This window comes from Dendrobates tinctorius, unplaced genomic scaffold (assembly GCF_039654945.1).
Source record: "Dendrobates tinctorius isolate UK_male_01 unplaced genomic scaffold, ASM3965494v1 ptg000138l, whole genome shotgun sequence".
NCBI classification, from domain to species: domain Eukaryota; kingdom Metazoa; phylum Chordata; class Amphibia; order Anura; family Dendrobatidae; genus Dendrobates; species Dendrobates tinctorius.
In genome coordinates, this window is record NW_027361806.1 from 21,648,006 (window position 1) to 21,666,317 (window position 18,312).

Below are 18,312 nucleotides of genomic sequence, written 5' to 3' on the forward strand. Positions count from 1 at the left end.
TCCCTTTGTGAGACTCTATAAAGTTTAAAGAAAAAAAAACTCCCAAACAGCATACAAATCTAGCAACTGAACACTCAGACAGGAATGGAGTTGTTGCACAAAACATATTCCAACAATAGTGGTTGTGTCTTCAAACAAGCACCCAAGGTGAGCAAACCTAATGTTTTTATTGTCTCCTATATTAGGGTTTTACCCTATTTTGCGCTTCTCCCTTCACAGTCACTGTTATTCAAGGAAAAAAACACCTTCACATAGTCGGGTCACTAGGAGACCTAAAAAAAAAAAAAAGAAAGAAAATACATTAAAAAAGGTTATGACTTGGAAAAAAAGGGAGGAAAAAAAAGATAGCAAAGCCGCAAAATAGGCAAGTGAAAACGGGGTTAAACGTAACTGTGTAGGATTTTGACAGCACCCATGAATGAGAAAGTGAAGAGTTACCGTAAATCTGGCGCTCTGCTTTCGCTAGTGTCCAGGAGGCGGTTCGTAATGCTGCAGTGTCCTCCGCACTCCACAATCCCTCCTTCTGCTCTTCAGTGACGGCTGTAGCGGCTTCGGTAGCATCCAACTTTCCAACATATTTTGTATTTCATATCCTTTCCTTGTTTAAAATCTGTTTACTGTGAATGGAAACATTATTTGGTCTTATTCACATGAGGCAGATCTATTCCATACATCTAAATTTTGTGTTTTCTTTCTGCAGTGAAGGACCGGTTTCAGCTACAAACAAGACAGAAGACCTGGGGTCCAGGTTAACAGGTCCGACTTTACTTTGGAATTCATTTACACATGGCTGCAGAGTACAGATTAAGACAAAGTCTCTTTTTAGTGATGTTGGTTTTGTGATCCATCAGTCCTGGTCCCCGACCTGTCCTGAGACCCACCACCTTCACCTCACTCTGCGACCCGGCTGACATCTTCCTCATGAGAGAGACAGAGGCATGCCTCTCTATACCTATTCCGGACCTTAGTTCCAAGACTGTCCCGGAGTCCAGATGTGACCGAAGTTGTGCCCTCATTCTTCTAGGAAACTTGTACTGACTGGATCTGACCTCATCTGCTGCATCTTATCTGCACTGGAACCTGCTAACTCTGCCATGTTTAGCCTTGCTCTCCACTCCACCCTAAACTTGACTGAGTCCTGGACTCTGACTAGACTGACTCTAAGGCTGGAGTCACACCAGCTTATGGCATCTGATGCGATATCCTAATGACCCTCAGCTACTGCTCTGCTGTGAGCGTGATCCGAGTGTCATGCTACTGTGCTCTGATCCTTGAGCACAGCTGCGGAGGAGGCGCAGAAATTTCTCCTTCTCCTCTGCTGCCGGCGTCGGATATATCGCACCGTACTCGGGTGATATCCAAGTGCTGTGTGTTGTCACTCGCACCCATAGACTTATATGGTGCAGCATGCTGCAATTGTTCTCGCATGCTGATTCGGCATGAGAAAATAATCGCAGATGGAAGTTGCCCCATAGAGTAGCACTTGTCCGAGTGCTATGCAATGTTTTATGGTAGCGTGACTCCAGCCTTACCCGGAAAAACATTTTCTATAAAACATCATCTAAGTCCTCCCAAACAGTGGGCTATTCCCAACACTATTAACTATTTAATCCCTAGTGTAGTGCAAACTGTATCCCTATAGGCCCCGTTACACGCATCAATGTCCCAGCGATCCGACGTGGATGGGATCACTGGGACATAGATAGCTGATCGCTGGTGAGCTGTCACATAGACAGACCCACCAGCGATCAGGATCAGCGAGCAAGCAGGTTTCCAATGTAAACAGCGGGTATCTAAGAGCCGCGCGGCTCTTAGATACCCGCTGTTTACATTGGAAACCAGCGTCGCTGATCGTTGCTCTCCTGCTGCCACACGCCGCGATGCGTGCTGGCCAGCGGGAGACCAACGATCAAAAAACGGCCCAGGACGGTCGAGCGTGATCAGCGATACCCGGCAGGGGGGCCGGTCGCTGATACATGTCACACACAGCGATGTCGCTGGCGAGATCGCTGTGGCGTCACAAAATCAGCAATCCCGCTGGCAATCTCGCTGTGTGTGATGGGGCCTTATCTCTGTGTGGTTCCCCTAGTGGATAGACTCCCGCATTCCCAGGGATGGCCTTAGGCAAAAGCTTTAGGAGAACCGAACACACAACACTGGCCATGGGGATAAACGAAAACATGACTTTTTATCCAACAAACAAACAACAAATACAATCGCAGCAGCACAAATAGGAATTTACCGCATGTGATCTGCTTATATTTACAACTAAAGTCCAGTAGTAGTAAGACCCATCAGCAGAAGTGAGCCTGCTTGTTGACAGTTTCCAGGTAGCTACAGATTTTTTTTTTCCAATACTGTCAGTAAAGTTATAAGTGCAATTTTGTTTTAGAAATAGATTTCCAGGCATGTCCAAGTCAAAGCTTTGCTTTCTGGGGTTTTTAGTTCTACATGATTACGTGCGGCAGCACGTGGGGCCCAGGTGTTTTCCGCTCAGTACCGTTCATGTAGTCTGGATATATTTTTAATTGCTTCCTATAATTGGAGCTTGCCCTTCTCGCTTCCTCTCCTTTACCCTGTCCACTCTTTGATGGGCTGCAGAGCGGTCTCGTCTGACCTGGCGAAGCGCACCGCAGGACGAACTCCTGTGATGTCTCATCGGACATCTGGTAAATGCAGATTCTCATTTTCAGTTTCCAGGGAAATAAGATAATATTTATTCTAAAAAAGAATGAGAAAAACCAAGACTTCATCTCTGCACATGCAGCTTCGTCACAATGGACGGCCGACCAGACAGACGGCTATTTAGGCAGAGACATGATGTGAAGCTTTTGGGCACAGTGCAAAATCTAGAAAAATGAAAAACTCTATGGATGTTATTAGGGGGAAACAGCAATAAATTGCGCACAGCTATCAATAGTTAGCGATTATTTGTTTTTTTCTCCCAACTTCCAAGTCTCCTTACCTTTTGGTTCTTTCATTAGTATGGCTGTACGAGGGTTTATTTTTGGCATGGGATGAGTTGCAATTTTGAATGGCACTAATAATGTTGCTATTAAATCTACTGGAAAATAAGGAAAAAAAAATCCAAATGTGGTGACATTGTGCAAAAAACAACAACTTATAATTCTACAATTGTTTTGTGCAAGACAGATAACACGTGGACAGCACCAATTTTCTGAAGAGACTCCCCATAGAACTCAATGGGTAACTCAAGGACCATACTAAGGACCAGGGGACACGTTACGGGTGGAAGAAAAGGCAATTCCGGCAGCTAAATAGGAAAGGGTTCTTTACAGTTAGATTTGTGTGTAATGACTCTATATAATATATAAGTTTCAATTTTTGTATTGAAGAACAGAAATAAATTAACTTTTTGATGATATTCTAATTTTGTGTACCATGATGGCAACCATTTTTTAAGTGTCCATTGCAGAGATTACGGTATATAGAAAACTATTAGGGTTGTTTTGTATTGCTTTTGTTTTCTTTTTACTATGGATATTAGGGAACGCTCACATTTTCGGACAGGCAATTTCTATGTTGCATTTTAGAAATAGGCGAATAGAATTAAATGTAAAAACGGGTCCATTACATAACGAATGCAAATGGAGCAGAAATGGTGTTGATTGATGCATCTTTACTTCTATTCTCACTCAGATGAGCCCCATAAGGGTACGTGCACACGCTGCGGAATCCGCTGCGGATTAATCCGCACGGATTTTGCAAAAACTGCAGATAATCCGCAGGTCCAAAGACCTGCGGATTATCTGCGGTTTTGCCTGCGGTTTGGTCCTGCGGATTCACTATCTCCACAATGGTGGAGATAGGAACCCGCAGCGGTTTCCGCAGAAAGAATTGACATGCAATTCTTTCTGCGGATTCAAAACCGCAGCAAATCCGCGCGGTTTTTTCCGCAGCGTCGGCACAGCGTTTTTTTTTTTCACATTCAAATGAATGGTACTGTACACCGCAGCTAAAACTGCTGCGTGTCCGCAGCGGCCAAAACCGCTGCGGAAACGCAGCGGAATCCGCAGCGTGTGCACACAGCCTAACAAATCAATAGGGCACTTCTGCTTTCAATTGCACCAATTTTGCAATGAATACATTCTTTACAATTACGGTATATTAATTCCAATTGTCTGTTCCTGAGAATAGAGCAGACAAACAAAAACTGAATAGAAATGTGAACATAGCCTAAAAGCCACAATAAATAAGAAAAAAAAATATATTAATTCAACAAGAAGCTACTAAGAGCGGATCTTGGCTTTTTGCGACAGCCCCATAGAATAAGAATGCTGGAAGCGGTGGTCGGCCATGTGCACTGCCATTGTATTTTAACAAGGATAGAAGTGGCCTGTTCTGCCGATCGGTGGAGAGTACAGGAGGTCAGACGGCCCCCCATCTATAAGTTATCTTAAGTTATCTTTTGGCAGAAATTTGTCTAGGTTTTTTGGCACTTGGGGAAAGAATTCAGTCTAGCACCCCGTCTTCCCCATGCGGTTTGAGTAGTCATGTGACTGCTCAGTCGTATGCGATTTTCTTACGTCACTTGCAGACAAGTCGCTCTAAATATTTCACTCAATGTTCAGTGAAAAATAGAGAAGCAAGAAGAAAAGCCCATTGTCCTGTGACCGTAAGTATGAAAAGCTCATATGAGGGAAGCAGCCATGTGAGGACTGCCGGAACCTGTAAGCAGAGCGGAGTCCTGACAGTGAGGATATTACACGCTGCTAGGACTGGCATGGTAAAGGGCTTCATTGTATAATTAAAGGACTTCTCCAGGTGTGAGATGAAACGGTGACTGCAGGCTCCTGAATTCTCGCAGAGCGTGTGTGTGTGTGGGGGGGGGTCTATATGTGGTGCTCTGCTTAGATATTCACCTGGGTGGGCCATTTATAAAGTTACATCCAAAATGGCTGCCATGGTCACCATCCATCTTGAAAAGTTTTCCCCCCTCCCATATACTAATGTGCCACAAACAGGAGGTTGATATCGCCAACCATTCCCATTTTATTTAAGTGTATCCATATAAATGGCCCACCCTATATATATATGTATTTTAAAAAAAATCACCTGCAGCAGGCACCAGTGGGAGCGCCTGAGCTGCAGCATGACCGCATCTATAACATGCATTAAATTATTTAATTTAGTGATATACATTTATTCTGAAAAAAAAAAATTGTCTCAAAATGGAGCCGGCAGCACCTGCGCAGTAGCATCTATCGGCGATGACACCAATTGCAGTGCCATTTTGAGACAATTTTTTTTTTACCCACTGTGCCCCCTAGTCCATAAGCCTGATCAGTGAGGGCCAAAGAAGTAGCCGAAGCCTCAGTAGCGCACGTGAGCAAAGGGAAGGCACACCCCAGAGTCCGGCAACTGACACACACTCCTCTGTATGACACTGCCTAACGCTTATCCGGGCGCACAGAGCTCTCCTTAGTCCCAGTCCCGCTATAATGTGCGGGTAAGTCTCGACACTGCCCAGCTTGTCACTGCTGCGCTGGGTGCGGAGCGCGCTGCTCATCCTGCTGCGCTCTCTCTGGCGGCCGGCAATTCACTGCTCCTTTGCGCGCTTTCTGCTCTGAGTTTCCTGTGTACGCGCCCACTCTCCCCAGGTCATGGGGGTTTGTCCAGTCCCCTCTCTCTTCCCCTGGGAAACATAGGACGCAGCCCCGACAGTCCTGGATCTGACTCAGCACAGGTACCCGCAGCCAGGTCTTCCTCCTTACATCTGCTCCCATCACCCCATACATCCTCCCCGCTTGTCATACGGTGTCTGCACCCATCCCCCTCGCTGCCCATTCTGTGTTTTCACTTTTACCACTTTTCTCCTCATTCTGAGTCTGCACTCATTCCCCCCACTCCTGATACAGTGTCTGCATCCTTCCCCCATACTTTCTCTGCACCCATTCCATCCTTGCTTCTAATACTGTCTCTGCACCCATTCCCCTCACTCCCAATAATGTGTCTGCAGCCATCCCCCCACTCCCAATATTGTGTCTGTGTAGGGGTGGTGGACAATGAGTCACGTTCCTACCCCTGAAGACACCAATTGCGTTGTGTTGTATTGTGTGAGCTGTATCGTGTAGTGCATCTTTTGTAAATACTGTGTATAATGTACAGTGTAAGACAGTGTAGAATAGATAGAATAGGGTAAGAGTTAGTGTTTGGGACTAGCCCATGGTAGAAGGAGGTAGTGTTAGGGAAAGAGACTGCTTCCTGTAAATAGATAGTGTTTGGAGAGGGAAGAGAGTAATGCTGTTGTTGGGGTGATCCACAAAAGGAAAGGAGACTTGAGGATAGGGTTCACAAGATCCTGAAGTAACCGAGTGGCCTTTCGAAAAGGAGACTGAATAGGATGCGGAGTAACGAGAAACCCTGAGCTTGCAAACGCAGAAGGTAACGGGCCTAAACAGGACTGAGTTTATGGGAATAATGGGAGTCCCGAGTCGTAGATGCAGGGTCCCAGTGGTGGAAGAAATAGGATGAGGAACCACTGAGTGAGTAGAGAGACTTGCTAATCAGGACTGTGGTACAGATGCTGGGCTGTGACAAAGTAGAGCAAAACAGTGTGCTTCACCAGCCCTGGAGTGAAGGATACTGCGTAGTGAAAATGCTTATTACTGCAAAGGAAACATCCATCAGATTTTGTACCCGCTATCCCTTGTACATAACCAAGTTACCATTCAGTAAAGTTTTTGAACTGAGTCTCCTTTATTGAACTGTGGAACCAACGCTTTTGGTCAGCCAACACCACTGGTGGCCTGCAGGGGCGCAAAGCCCTCACAACACGAATACAAACACCCAGCCAGGACCCATACTTTCATGTAGCACATTGGGGCATAAAAGACTAGTGCCTTGCCCATGGCTAGTGCCTTGTGTTGCACTACATCTGCTCCATCCCTCCTCCGTCGCTCCTCAATACTGTGTGTCTGCACCTATCCCCCCGCCCGTCGCTCCCCATACTGGGTCTGCAGACATTCCCCCCTTCTCACTCCCAATACTGGGTCTGCACCCATCCCTTCACTTGTTCCCCATACTTTGTCCTCAAATCCCTCCCCTCCAAATCACAATAAATCTTCAGTTTCTTCAGCTCCACTAGATCACTTGCTACCAACGTCGTATGCGCCTCTGCACCACCGGTGAGTGACATCAGCTGATCTGATCATGCTGTCAATGCCGCCCTACTCGGAAGTGCCGGTGGTCAGGACTTCAATTGTATTTGCATCTGAAAGATGTGAGTACAGTTCATTGCTGGGAGCCAGAGGTCTGCACCTTCTCTGAGCCGACAGTCAGACTGACAGCCAGCTCAGAACTGTCGACTGCCACTGTGCAGCCGCAGGGGGTACACCTCGGAAAGGCCGCATCAGGCGGCTCGACTTCGCCCTTCTGTTAGTTGCACCAAGGGCAAATGCCCTGCCTGCTCCCCCTTAGATGCGCCCTTGCTTTTGGCTAGGTGAGAAGTTATCTTCACTGGACCGCTCCTTTAATATATATTATTTGATTGCATAGAGATGTATGATAGACAGCCTTTCTTATAGAACACAGGGCACAGACCTTGGGGCTAGTTTTGTTGATAGATGATTTTTATAAATTTTTCTGCTCTTTTATTACAAAGCCAAGGGGGAAAAAAAAAAAAAAAAAATCACATCTTTTCCTGTATTTTGAGGTGTGGCTTGTAATTTGCTTGTTATCCATTCTCTCTTGCTGGTTTTTGGACAATATTCTAACTAACTGAGACCTACACTTAATTTTGCATATCATTTTGGTGGTGCACTCTTGCCCACAATGCTGTCATTGTCGTACACTGTGGATTTTTCACACGTAATTCCATATATCCCCAGACTGGGAAGGGGCTGTGCGGGCATATGGGAGCGATGCCATTGTACGGCTGGGTGCACAGGTCCCGTTCCAATTAAGGAGCCCTGCGCATGGTTCTAGTTGGGGGTCGAATTGCTACTTTGTTGTTATTTGTAATCGATATCCTCACTATACCGTTAAATCAGCCGTCATCCACTTCATGCCAAATGCCAATGCCAACATTCAAGGTCTAAAAGGCAATTACCACCCTTCAAACTGGAGGGGGAGGGGGATGGGGATCAGACCTTAACCCCCAAGGTCAGCCCACTTCCTACTAAACAGAAGGGAACTATTACCTAAGCAACTTGCAGAGTCCTGGGGTCTGGAGATTTCCTATGTCAGACAGACTTCTCCAGCACCTGAAGCAGCCACATAAATAAACAGTTCAGGCTGTGATGGGGGACATCCAGCGGAGCTGTCATTACACCTGTCAGGCTTAGAACACCAGCACAAGGCAGCAGCATCGGCAGGGAAATGTCCTAACAGAATATTTCAAATGTGGAGGGGTGCCTGGTCAGCTGAACTACAACATCCAGCAAGCCCTGCCATTCTGTGACTGTAAGGTTTTGTGCACATGGTGCGGATTTTGCTGCGGATCCGCAAGCAATGTACAGTACAGTGTTAGCCAATGGCTTTTAAAAAACGCAGTGCACATGCTGGCGATTTTTCCGCGCGTATTTGCTGCGGTTTTAAATCTGCAGCATGTCAGTTCTTTCTGTGGATTCCGCTGCGGTTTGACACCTGTTCCATTGTCCAGGTGTCAAAGCGCAGGGGGAATCCGCTGAAAAATCCGCAGGTCATTTTACCTGCAAATCTGCGCAGAAAAATCTGCAGCTGAATCCGCACTGCGTGCACTCACCAGAGGCGTATCTAGGCTTTCTGGCACCCGGGGCAAGAATTTGGTTCGGCGACCCCCCCCAAGTACATATGCGACTTGAACACTTAGCCATGTACCCACGAGCTGCTCTCCCTAATGCTCTCAATGTTCAGTAAAAAACTGAGAGAAGCAGGAAGAGAAGCTCGTTGTCAAGTATGAAAATCGCACATGAGTGAAGTGTCCATGTGATGACTACTGGAACCTGCAGCGCTGAATCCTGACATTGCAACTTCTGAATTCTCACAACGAATGCACTGCACACATTTAGGATTCTCCCTTGCCGATGTACAGTCATGTCAGCACAAGTATGTGATTTATATACTTCTGGCCACATTCTGACTAGACGTGCCCGGCCTCGCTCCGTTCACTTTCATTGAGTGAGGCCACACATGTCTAGTCAGCATGTGACCGCATGTATGTAAATTACCGGCACGAGAGAATCCTAACAGCGTTCAGTGAGCACTGTGAGAATTCAGAAGTCTGCAGTCACATAGAATGTCTGCAGACTCAGCACAAACCTGGACAACCCCTTTAATGTTCCTAACAAATAAAAACATGAGAATTAGTCAGTATCACAAATAATATTTACATCCAGGTACCTTATAGATGACGTCGTCTCTGCAGTCGGTCTCCTTTTCTTCTAGACCCCATGATGAGTTTTCTCATCCACAGCCGTCTCTGTAGACTTCCATCTTCTCCGGTCTTCTGCAGCAAATCTCCACACGACGCCCTTAAAGATAGAAGTGTTATTATAATGCCCCTAAATAAAAAATGTCTGCAATATACTGTCTCCTCACACTATTCCCCTCCCTCCTCATACTGTCTCCTCTAACATCCCACCTGTTCACCATACTGTCTCCTCATATATTTACCCCCTCACTCTCTATACTGTCTGCTCACACATACCCCTGACTCCCCATACTGTGTCCACTTACATTAACCCATTCGCTCCCCATACTGTCTGCACCAATCCCCCATACTGTTTCCTCATACATACTCTTTATTTTGTGTCCTCAAATCTCCCCACACATTAAATCCCCCCATCCCCAATCCCCCACATACATTAAGTACCCCCATCCCCATTCCAAATCCCCCCACACATTAACCCAATCCCCACTCATTAACCCCCATCAGCACTCCAAATACCCCCACACATTAACCCCAACCCCACTCATTAACGCCCCCATACATTAACCCCCATCCCCATTCATTAACCCCCACACACATTAACCCAATCCCCACTCATTAACCCCATCACCACTCCAAATCCCCCCACACATTAACCCCCATCCCCACTCATTAACGCCCCCACACATTAACCCCCATCCCCACTCATTAACGCCCCCACACATTAACCCCCATCCCCACTCATTAACGCCCCCACACATTAACCCCCATCCCCACTCATTAACGCCCCCACACATTAACCCCCATCCCCATTCATTAACCCCCGCACACATTAACCCAATCCCCACTCATTAACCCCCGCACACATTAACCCAATCCCCACTCATTAACCCCCGCACACATTAACCCAATCCCCACTCATTAACCCCCATCACATTAAATAACCCCCATCTTCACTCCAAATCCCCCCACTCATTAACCCCCATCCCCACTCCAAATCCCCCCACACATTAACCCCATGGCATCCCCACTCATTAACCCCCATCTCCACTCCAAATCCCCCCCACACATTAACCCCATGGCATCCCCACTCATTAACCCCCATCCCCACTCTAAATACCCCCACACATTAACCGCCATCCCCTCTACAAATCCCCCCCATCTCCACTCATTAACTCCCCCTCATCTCCCATCTTCGGTGGTTCTTCAGCTCCACAGTGGAGCACACTTACCACCAGCGTTTGCTTTTGGCGCCGGGGAGTAACGTCAGCAGCGTGATCACATGACCTGATCACGCTGCTGACGTCGCTCTGGCCCGGCGGTCAGAGCTTCAATTGTACAGGCGTCTGTATAGACGCCAGTACAATTGCTCCCTGGGAGCCGGCACGGCCTCCTTCTCTGCGCCGGCTGTCAGCTTGACAGCTGACACAGAGAACCGCCGACTCTCAGGCGGGGGGCGGCAGAACGCAGCCGCCAGGGAGGACACTGCGGACCGCAGCATTAGGCTGCCCGACTGCGCCCCCCTGCTGGCTGCGCCCGGGGCAACTGCCCCGGCTGCCCCCCCCCTAGATACGCCACTGGCACTCACCCTAATGATCCCAACACGTTATAATCTGTATTTAACATAAGAGCTGCAGTCACATTTATGCAGACTTCGGAGCTTAAATCTCCCAGCAATCACTGCTTGATAAAAGAGCAACTGTACTATCAAGTAAGTGTACTAGTTCTTGGCGTTATATGACATGTATTCTGCATTTTCACCTGTTTACACTCTGCAGGCGCGATCAATAATTTGGATTGACTGAGCTAGTGGGTACACATTAGATACTTTGAAGTCTGCAGATAAAAAATTGACATCTTTTCTAGTATATACAGTGGGGAAAAAAGTATTTAGTCGCCACCAATTGTGCAAGTTCTCCCACTTGAAAAGATGAGAGCGGCCTGTAATTGACATCATAGGTCGACCACAACTATGAGAGTCACAATGAGAAAACAAATCCAGAAAATCACCTTGTCTGATTTATTTTGCAAATTATGGTGGAAAATAAGTATTTGGTCATGAACAAAAGTTCATCTCAATATTTTGTGATATATCCTTTGCTGGCAATGACAGAGGTCAAACGTTTTCTGTAAGTCTTCACAAGGTTGGCACACACTGTTGGTGGTATGTTGGCCCATTCCTCCATGCAGATCTCCTCTAGAGCAGTGATGTTTTGGGCCTGTCACTGGGCAACACGGACTTTCAAATCCCTCCAAAGGTTTTCTATGGGGTTGAGATCTGGAGACTCGCTAGGCCACTCCAGGAACGTCATGTTTCTTACGAAGCCACTCCTTCGTTGCTATGGCGGTGTGCTTGGGATCATTTTCATGCTGAAAGACTCATCCACATTTCATCTTCAATGCACTTGCTGATGGAAGGAGGTTTGCACTCAAAATCTCATGATACATGGCCCCATTCATTCTTTCATGTAAACAGATCAGTCGTCCTGGTCCATTTGCAGAGAAACAGCCCCAAAGCATGATGATGTCACCCCCATGATTTACAGTGGGTATGGTGTTCTTTGGATGCAACTCAGCATTCTGTCTCCTCCAAACACGACGAGTTTTGTTTCTACCAAACAGTTCTACTTTGGTTTCATCAGACCATATGACATTCTCCCAATACTCTTCTGGATAATCCAAATGCTCTCTACTGTAGCAAATTTCAGACGGGCCAGATATGTACTGGCTTAATACAAACAAAAACCTCAGTTGCATTCTATATGCAGGGTAATACCACACAATGGTGGTCTGCCCGCAATAAAGATACACACCAACTCCAAGAAAGTGGAGAAACACAGGAGAATAAGGAGTACAGTTGTGGCCAAAAGTATTGACACCCCTGCAATTCTGTCAGATAATACTCAGTTTCATCCTGAAAATGATTGCAAACACAAATTCTTTGGTATTATTATCTTCATTTACTTTGTCTTAAATGAAAAAACACAAAAGAGAATGAAGCAAAAAGCAAAACATTGATCATTTCACACAAAACTCCAAAAATGGGCCAGACAAAAGTATTGGCACCCTCAGCCTAATACTTGGTTGCACAACCTTTAGCCAAAATAACTGCGACCAACCGCTTCCGGTAACCATCAATGAGTTTCTTACAATGCTCTGCTGGAATTTTAGACCATTCTTCTTTGGCAAACTGCTCCAGGTCCCTGATATTTGAAGGGCGCCTTCTCCAAACTGCCATTTTCAGATCTCTCCACAGGTGTTCTATGGGATTCAGGTCTGTACTCATTGCTGGCCACCTTAGAAGTCTCCAGTGCTTTCTCTCAAACCATTTTCTAGTGCTTTTTGAAGTGTGTTTTGGATCATTGTCCTGCTAGAAGACCCATGACCTCTGAGGGAGACCCAGCTTTCTCACACTGGGCCCTACATTATGCTGCAAAATTTGTTGGTAGTCTTCTGACTTCATAATGCCATGCACACGGTCAAGCAGTCCAGTTTCAGAGGCAGCAAAGCAACCCCAAAACATCAGGGAACCTCCGCCATGTTTGACTGTAGGGACCGTGTTCTTTTCTTTGAATGCCTCTTTTTTTCTCCTGTAAACTCTATGTTGATGCCTTTGCCCAAAAAGCTCTACTTTTGTCTCATCTGACACACATTTTAGGCTTTTTCAGGTAAGCTTTGGCAAACTCCAGCCTGGCTTTTTTAGGTCTCGGGGTAAAAAGTGGGGTCTTCCTGGGTCTCCTACCATACAGTCGCCGACGGATAGTATGGGTTGACACTGTTGTACCCTCGGACTGCAGGGCAGCTTGAACTTGTTTGGATGTCAGTCGAGGTTCTTTATCCAACATACGCACAATCTTGCGTTGAAATCTCTTGTCAATTTTTCTTTTCCATCCACATCTCGGGAGGTTAGCCACAGTGCCATGGGCTTTACACTTCTTGATGACACTGCGCACGGTAGACACAGGAACATTCAGGTCTTTGGAGATGGACTTGTAGCCTTGAGATTGCTCATGCTTGCTCACAATTTGGTTTCTCAAGTCCTCAGACAGTTCTTTGGACTTCTTTCTTTTCTCCATGCTTAATGTGGTACACACAAGGACACAGGACAGAGGTTGAGTCAACTTGAATCCGTGTCAACTGGCTGCAAGTGTGATTTAGTTATTGCCAACACCTGTTAGGTGCCACAGGTAAGTTACAGGTGCTGTTCATTACACAAATTAGAGAAGCATCACATGATTTTTCGAACAGTGCCAATACTTTTGTCCACCCTCTTTTTTATGTTTGGTGTGGAATTATATCCAATTTGGCTTTAAGACAATTCTTTTTGTGTTTTTTCATTTAAGACAAATTAAATGAAGATAATAATACCAAAGAATTTGTGTTTGCAATCATTTTCAGGAAGAAACTGAGTATTATCTGACAGAATTGCAGGGGTGTCAATACTTTTGGCCACAATTGTACACCGGTGAATAAAAAAAGATCTGAGTCCCTGTCAGTGTAGTGTGTTACTGATGGTAGCCTTTGTGACTGTGGTCCCAGCTCTCTGCAGTTCATTCACTAGGTCCCCGTGTGGTTCTGGGATTTTTGCTCACCGTTCTTGTGATCATTTTGACCCCACGGGGTGAGATCTTGCGTGGAGCCCCAGATCGAGGGAGATTATCAGTGGTCTTGTATGTCTTACATTTTCTTATTATTGCACCCACTGTTGATTTCATCGCATCAAGCTGGTTGCCTATTGCAGATTCAGTCTTCCCAGCCTGGTGCAGGGCTACAATTTTGTTTCTGGTGTCCTTTGACAGCTCTTTGGTCTTCACCATGGTGGAGTTTGTAGTGTGACTGTTTGAGGTTGTGGACGGGAGTCTTTTACACTGATAACAAGGTCAAACAGGTGTCATTCCTACAGGTAATGAGTGGAGGACAGAGGAGCCTCTTACAGAAGAAGTTACAGGTCTGTGAGAGCCAGAAATCTTGCATGTTTTTAGGTGACCAAATACTTCTTTTCTACAATAATTTGCTAAATAAATCTTCCCAAATCAGACAAGGTGATTTTCTGGATTTGTTTTCTCATTGTGACTCTCATAGTTGTGCTCGACCTATGATGTCAATTACAGGCCTCTCATCTTTATAAGTGAGAGAACTTGCACAATTGGTGGCGACTAAATACTTTTTTTCCCCACTGCAGAAGGTAAATCATGCATTTTTATCCATTGCCATTACATATCTGGCCGTGGGAGTGAAATCCAATGTAAAGGTCACTGAAGAAATAGCTCAACATGAAGCCGCAGTATTGTTCTCAATGTCAGGATAGAAAAGTAGCCATATAACATAATCCTGTAATGAATGACTTGTGATTTCTGTATTTATGCCTGATGTAGAAAAATCTAACTGTCCCCACTTAATAATTGGAGCTCAGCTAAGCTGAACCTCATCAGAGTGCAACTTACTGACTGTTTCCAATAACAACCAGCAGAAATGCAAATCTGGAGTATAATACAGGATGTAACTCACAAATGTAAAGTCTGTTCACAGTGACTGCACCAGCAGAATAGTGAGTGCAGCTCTGGGGTATAATACAGGATGTAACTCAGGATCAGTAATGTAATGTATGTACACAGTGACTGCACCAGCAGAATAGTGAGTGTAGCTCTGGAGTATAATACAAGATGTATCTCAGGATCAGTGATGTAATGTATGTACACAGTGACTGCACCAGCAGTATAGTGAGTGCACCTCTGGGGTATAATACAGGATGTAACTCAGGATCAGTAATGTAATATATGTACACAGTGACTGCACCAGCAGAATAGTGAGTGCAGCTCTGGGGTATAATACAGGATGTAACTCAAGATCAGTAATGTAATGTATGCACACAGTGACTGCACCAGCAGAATAGTGAGTGCACCTCTGGGGTATAATACAGGATGTAACTCAGGATCAGTAATGTAATATATGTACACAGTGACTGCACCAGCAGAATAGTGAGTGCACCTCTGGGGTATAATACAGGATGTAACTCAGGATCACTAATGTAATATATGTACACAGTGACTGCACCAGCAGAATAGTGAGTGCAGCTCTGGAGTATAATACAGGATGTAACTCAGGATCAGTAATGTAATGTATGTACACAGTGACTGCACCAGCAGAATAGTGAGTGCAGCTCTGGGGTATAATACAGGAGGTAACTCAGGATCAGTAATGTAATGTATGTACACAGTGACTGCACCAGCAGAATTTTGAGTATCCACAATATTACCTATGACTGCAGGTAAACAAGTTCTGCATTAGTTTTTATAGTTAACATAACATTGTGCATATTGATATCTACAAACTATATGTATAAATATACAAAGCAAAATACCGTACTCCGCATTTGTATACTGCATAAACCTACCTGTATTTTCAATGCATACACCTCTGGAACAAGTCAAGTTAGGGAATTGGATATATGTGTAAAGTCTGGTAACGGGAGACACTAAATAATTTATTATTAGAAATATTTATATTTGTTATTTTGATGTTACAATGCAATCATAATTAAAATATTCTATGTTTTTTAGCATTATTGTATTTCTACCCTTTTCTTTTCCTAGGAATAATATATTTCATAGGTTATTTTATCTATAGAAGATATAGCTCAGGATAACGGAACCCAATGATTTATTCAAGTTATTTCCCAATGAGCAGGAAAGATGTATATCTTTGTACAGTGTTAGCCAGTAGATAGAAAAATATTCAGAACTGAGAGTCCTCAGTGGTTGATACCTTTTAAGGGCCAACTAAAATGATGACCACGGACAAGATAAAGATCCCCAATTCACATCAGGACTACAAGATCCCGGGTACTTTCAGCTGCATCACATCTAATGTGGTGTACTTAGTTATTTGGACTAAATGTCTAACTGGGAGTCTGTATGTGGGGGAGACAGGACAAAAGCTTAGAACAAGGATGAATTCTCATCGTCACACAATAGGAGATAAAAGAATGGATCTACTGGTGGCAAAACATTTCTGTATCCCTGATCACAGCACCATGGACATGAAATTACTGGTATTGAAAGGTAACTTCAAATCTCAGAGAGACAGAAGGGTCTGGGAGTATAAGCTTATGACAACCTTTGACACACTCAATGCAGGAATGAATGTATTGCATGGATTTATGTGTTTTTACATCAATTAAGGAATTTGCTCTTCAGACCTTCTGGGGCATCACACAACACAGAACCAGACCCCAATCAGAGGACAATAAAATATTCACACTCCTCATCTACAAACTGTTCCAATATTTATGGACACAACTATTTATCACTCTCCCAATAATGACAGTTCTGTGCTGTATTGTGTATAAATATGTGACTTCAGATTTTGTATTAGTCTAGCCTGATGAAGAGACCTGAGTAGTCTCGAAAGCTGCAATGTGTTACCATCTTTTCAGTTAGCCATTAAAAGGTATCAACCACTGAGGACTCTCAATTCCAAATATTGTTCCCAATGAGCAGTGATAAATAAAAATAAATAATAATAATAAAAAACACACGTCATTGGGATATAACGCCCCTAGATTATTGGGATCTTGTATACTGAAATATAAGCTCTGTTGATATAAAAACCAATGAAATATATTTTTCCAAATATTATGCAGGAAATTTGTAACATCAGGATCCTGATATCCAAGAGAGCTTATGGTTAGTCAAAATGGGGTTCAGGTCAATGATGAATCTGAGCAACTAGTAAGAATCTCACCTTATATAAATGTGTTTTACCTGTATATAAAGTTCTTTATCCCTTTTTAATAGTTCTGTTATATTTATACACATATATAAATACTAGCTGAAGAGCCCGGCGCTGCCCGGGCATAGTAGCTAACTGTGGTTAGTTATAACAAATTATAATTATCCTCCATCTCATAGTCCCGTGCCCATATACCCATTATACATATCCTCCATCCCATAGTCGAGTGCCCATATACCCATCACACACCCTCCATCCCATAGTCCAATGCCCATATACGCATCATACATATTCTCCATCCCATAGTCGAGCGCCCATATACCCATCACACATCCTTCATCTCATAGTCCCATGCCCATATACCCATCATACATATCCTCCATCCCATAGTCCAGTGCCCATATAGCCATCACACATCCTTCATCCCATAGTCGAGTGCCCATATACCCATCATACATATCCACCATCCCATAGTCCAGGCCCATATAGCCATCACACATCCACCATCCCATAGTCCCGTGCCCATATACCCATCATACATATCCTCCATCCCATAGTCCAGTGCCCATATAGCCATCACACATCCTCCATCCCATAGTCCCGTGCCCATATAGCCATCACACATCCTCCATCCCATAGTCCCGTGCCCATATACCCATCATACATATCCGCCATCCCATAGTCCAGTGCCCATATACCCATCATACATATCCTCCATCCCATAGTCCCGTGCCCATATACCCATCACACATCCTCCATCCCATAGTCGAGTGCCCATATACCCATCACACATCCTCCATCCCATAGTCAACCATTATGACATCATAATGAGCGGCGGGGCTTGCAACCTATGATGACATCAGCGTCGCCATGGCAACCATTATGACATCATAATGAGGGGCGGGGCTTGATGCGCACACACTTTTTCCCCCCATTATGTAGATAGGGGCAAAATTGTTTGGTGAATTGGAACACGCGGGGTTAAAATTTCGCCTCACAACATAGCCTAGGACACTCTCGGGGTCCAGACGTGTGACTGTGCCAAATTTTGTGGCTGTAGCTGCGACTGTGCGTATGCCAATCCCGTACATACACACACATACATACATTGAGCTTTATATATTAGATTACATACATATACACACTCACATATAGTAGAGCTAAGCTGGTCATTTAACTCTTTGTGCACCACGATGACTGCCAATCCTGAA

The 18,312-nt window shown here is 44.8% G+C and overlaps 1 long non-coding RNA gene across 1 annotated transcript in view; it reads right to left on the minus strand.

Annotated features, from left to right (window-relative positions):
* LOC141048798 (uncharacterized) overlaps positions 1–18,312 on the minus strand; it is a 28,575-nt gene that overhangs the window by 6,227 nt on the left and 4,036 nt on the right. Inside the window, exons 2-3 of the long non-coding RNA XR_012220152.1 lie at positions 439–617; positions 194–272 (exon numbers count right to left, since the gene is read on the minus strand). This is a non-coding gene — a long non-coding RNA (uncharacterized lncRNA). The remainder of the gene's footprint in view (positions 1–193; positions 273–438; positions 618–18,312) is intronic.